Source organism: Myotis davidii, unplaced genomic scaffold (assembly GCF_000327345.1).
Source record: "Myotis davidii unplaced genomic scaffold, ASM32734v1 scaffold436, whole genome shotgun sequence".
NCBI lineage: Eukaryota > Metazoa > Chordata > Mammalia > Chiroptera > Vespertilionidae > Myotis > Myotis davidii.
The window spans coordinates 2,283,598-2,288,574 of NW_006292604.1; positions in this window are offsets into that span (position 1 = coordinate 2,283,598).

The following is a 4,977-nucleotide window of genomic DNA, read 5'->3' on the forward strand; positions in this document are numbered from 1 at the left end:
GTTCCAGAACCATCCGGCAGCCTCCCATCTCTTAGATAAAGGCTGCTCCTCCCCACCCCCACCCTCTCACCTTATGTCCCACTTCTCACCCTCACTGGTCTCCTCAGACCTCTCCTCAAACACCTGACACCCTTCCAACTTTCACACATGCTTTTCGTATCCCTTCAGGTATTTGCTTGAAAGTCACATTCTCAGTGAAGCCTTCCCTACCGCCACATGTACAATTGCAGTCCATTCTTCCCAAACAAACTCCTCCTTCTCCCCCCACCTCACCTCTCTCACCTCTCCCTATCTCCCTTTCCCCGCTCTATTCTTTCCATAACATCTACCACATTCTCCCAGACTATATCATCTATTTATTTTGTAAAATGTGTGGCCCATCTGCGACCCCACCTGGCTGCACAAATAAGAATATAAACTCCAGGAGGGCAGGGATTTTGTCTTCTTTATTCCTTGCTGTATTTCCAGAGCCTAGAACAATGTCTGGCCCCACAATGGGCCTGGGTGAATGAATGTGTGAATATAATAAGATGTGAAGTCAATGAATCTAGCAGTTGACTTGCAAGGAGGAACCCCTACAGGTTATTACAGTGAAGTGAGGCTATGAAAGCCTGAACTAACAAGGCCATGGGAAGAGACAAAGAGCTGTTACAAGCGACAACCCAGAGGGGCTGTGCATGCTTCAATATCCAGGCGTGGATGGAAGGGAGGGTGTTCACCATGGGATCAGGAGGATGTTCAAGGACAAAGAGGAACTAGAGATGCGCAGAAAAGAAAACAATGCATAGTTTTGTAAACAAGTATCCGTCAGATTTAACTCCAGTCGTTTCTAAACAGGATTGCAATTTTCTTCCCGCTTACATTTCTGAGAAGGGCTGAAAGGAAACTAAAAAAGAAGGAAGTGGAGAGCACATAGCCTGGTCTTCCTTTTAAGGCAAGCTCAGCCTGAATGGCAGGGCAAAACCTCCCCCATTTCACAATTTCTCCCTGGGCTCTGGGAACACGAAACAGAATACGGGGAAAGACAGATCCTGTTCTCCCGGTTGTTGGAATTTCTTCTCCTCCCCATTATGTCTCCTCCTCCTCCGAAACAGTCGTCAGTGTAAAAGACAATCCATCTTTCTAATGTCAGCCTCGGTGTAATTAAACATATTGGAAATGGGAAAAGAGAGAGTGTTTGTGACGCAGCCTCTGCCAGTCTATGCAGATGTTACAACTTGGCAGGAGTCACAGCAAGAAAATACTACATGTGTGAGCCTAGCATCTTATCCACACGTTTCTTAAGACATTGTTGAAGCATTAACACTCAGCCATTCAATCTTATTTGGAATCCTGTGTGATGTCTTCAACAGAAGAAATGGTGGAAATCCTCTTTCCTGACTATAAAGATACCACAATGCAGTTGAGAGGGTATATGTGGATGGTATGTATGGAGGGAATGAGCTTTAAAGAATCCTATACTTGTGCTCGCTCAAATTTTACTATTACCTCTTTAGAAATTCAGCACTTCCCTCCCCCAGGGGCACTTGTATAATTAAACTAGAGGCCTGGTGCACAACAATTTGTGCACTCGGGAGGGCTCCTCAGCTTAGCCTGTGCCGTCCTGCAGTCTGGGACCCCTCGGGGGATGTCCACCTGCTGACTTAGGCCCGCTCCCCAGGGGATTGGGCCTAAGCTGGCAGTCAGACATCCCTCTGGCAGCCCGAGAGCTCTCGGGGGATGTCTACTTGCCAGCGGGGAGCAGGCCTAGCTGCAGTCGGACATCCTTAGCGCTGCTGAGGAGGCGGGAGAGGCTCCCACCACCACTGCTGTACTGGCAGCCATCAGCCTGGCCTGTGGCTGACCAGAACTCCCCCTGTGGGAGCACACTGACCACCAGGGGGCAGCTCCTGCATTGAGTGTCTGCCCCCTGGTGGTCAGTGTGTGTCATAATGACCAGTGATTCCCAGTTACTCTGCGGTTAGGGTCAATTTGCATATTACCCTTGTATTATATAGGATTTGTTTCTATATTTATGTTTCTGCCTTTTAAATACATATCCTACACCTGTGGTTCTCAACTGGGGGTGACCCTTGCCCCAGGGCACATTTGGCAATGTCTAGAGGCAACTTAGTTGTCACAACTGTGAGGAGGGGGAGAGGGGAGGCGCTACTCACATCTAGTGATAGAGTCCAGGGATGCCACTAAACACCACAAAGAATTAGCTGATCCAAAAGGTCAATAGTTCTTAGGCGAGAAACGCTGCCCTAAATCATCTCTGATAGAGATCACCAAATTATGATAAAGGAATAACCTTTCTAGTCTAAGTGTGTCCTTCACATAAGACGAAGGAGTAGAAAAGTCAAAGCCTGCAACTTGCATTGTTTTAAAAAGCAGTCAGATCCTGCTTTGGGACATTCTGTCCCTATTGGTCATGCTAATTAGGAACATTTAGATTAAATCTCCAGATAGGCATTCAAAGGATGTTCTATGCTCTCTTCTGTTCCTGCACAGAAATTCAAGGAAATTCACACTCACAAAATCAGGGACAGACTACCTTAGAGGTGATCACGACTCATCCTCTCATCTTACCAGTAGGGGTTGGGAGCGGGAGGGATGCAGAATGGGGTCCCAGGACTTGCTTCTGCGCTCACAGCTGGTTCGTTCTATGGCTGGGACTAGAACTCATCTCATCCCTCAGATGTGTGCTCCTGCTACTTGATTCAGACGTGGACATTGGAGCCAAGGAGATCACAAAGATGTCCTTGGGCCAAAGTCTACCTCTGGACTTCCTCCTCAGAGGGAATGAGCCAAGAAGGAGACGCAGGCACGCAGGCTCTCTGTGCTTGGGGGTGGCGAGCCCTCAGGCAAAGAGGAGAATTCAGCACCAACTCTGGCTGCAGAGCTCTCCAAGGCCCAGCTAGCCTGAGCCAAACCCCTCAAGGGGTCCTCTCTAAAAAAAAAAAAGGTTTTATTGATTCGAGAGAGAGGAAGGGAGAGGTATATATAGAGAGAAACATGGATTGGCTGCCTCCTGCATGCCCCCTCTACCAGAGATTGAGCCCAAAACCCCAGGCATGTGCCCTGACCTGGAATCCAACCGAAGACCTTTTAGTTCATAGGTCGATGTGCAACCAACTGAGCCACAACCCCCAGGCAAAGGGTCCTCTTAAAGTGAGCAGGGAACAGCTTGAACAGGTGGCAAGTGCATCTCAAGTGTCATTTCTCTCTGAAGGGAAAGTCCTACCAAAAAACGAAGATCTAGAGATGCTTTATAAACGAGTGGCACAGGATGGCCTCCCTGCTCCTTCTCCTGCTGGACAAGGGGCAGTTGCACCATCACCACATCCTCCAGATGCTTCCCATGGCTTCCCAGCACAGACCACATCACATGAAAGAAGAGAACCCACAATGCACTGGGCATTTGCCACATTCTCTCTCTCCCTGGGCTCTGGTGGATTGTCACAGAGCCTGGGGTCACTTTCTGGCTCTGTATGCCTGATCTGCTCGGGGTGGCTCCGCTGGCCCTCCCATGGACAACATCCCTCCCCGGGACCATGTGGGTCAGCAAACCCTGTCCAGCTGCCACCACCTGGCCTGTCCCTGCAGAAGCGGCGGTGGAGCAGGAAGCAGATCTGTCACTTCTCCATTTCCAGATGGCACTGAAACAAGTACACATTCCCCTTTCACTTTCAAAGGGCTTTATGAGTTGTCATATTTAGAAAAACCGACCAGAACGAAGGCCACAAACCTTCCTGTGTGGTATGAGTAGATCCTAATACCAGCTGCTGTTTATTAAGCATCATGGACATATCTGGCCCTGGGTCAGGCATTATTCCTGTATTGTCTCTAAACCTTTCAACAACCCCGTAAAGTAGGTATTCTTACTTCCATTTTAAAGTTAAACGAACTAAGGATTAGGATGATTGAAGACCACTGACCCGGGAAATAAAATTTTAAAACATCTTAATCCAAGCTGCCTTTTTCTTCAAACTGATATAAATGAGTCTAGATTAGCCTGACTCATAGACCATCCTCAAAGCTCCTTCATCGGGCTACTTAAACACACCTTCTCACATTTGGTGCCTCAAGGCAGAGCTCACCAACCCTCCCCTCCACAGAGACCACCGCCTCCACCTCCCTGTCTGCCGAGTCCCTTCCACACTGCCCACACTGTGCTGTCCACCTGTGCCCTTAGCTCTAGCCAGGCCCAGCCACTAACAGCTGGATCAGTGGTTTCCTGAAGCTGTACCATTAGTAAGTGGGGTCTGGAACTATCCCACTGTCCCACACGGGGCACAGGTGGGTATGGCCAGCTCAGGGCCTGACTGAGCATTGAGCTATATCCCTGGACTATCCTACTACCCGCCTGGCTAGTCTGCCACAGAGCTTCTGGCATATTGCTCCCCACCCATTCATTTTCCTGCAGTGCATGAACCCAGCCTTAAACCCCAGCTAGCTATCTGGAGGCTCTAGTCCAGTGACGGCGAACCTATGACACGCGTGTCAGAGGTGACACGTGAACTCATTTTTTTGGTTGATTTTTCTTTGTTAAGTGGCATTTAAATATATAAAATAAATATCAAAAATATCTTTGCTTTACTATGGTTGCAAATATCAAAAAATTTCTATATGTGACACAGCACTAGAGTTAAGTTAGGGTTTTTCAAAATTCTGACACACTGAGCTCAAAAGGTTCACCATCACTGCTCTAATCCCTACCAGCCTCTTCATCTGGGGCTGGAGGGACCCCTAACTTCATCATGAAGGGCCTCTTTGGCTTTCCAATCTCTAACCTCAGAGATAACAGAGACTGTGTCTACCCTTGGAATCAGATGCCACACTCCATCCTGCCTCCCTCCACACTGACTCCCTCTCTCCTGCCCACATGCACACCTCCTTTGGCTGGAACCACAGCCTTATTTCAACATGATTTTGTCCCAGGCTCCGAGGCTCGGTGGAGGCCTCTGGCTGAGTGAACATCCCCTCTCCCATTCC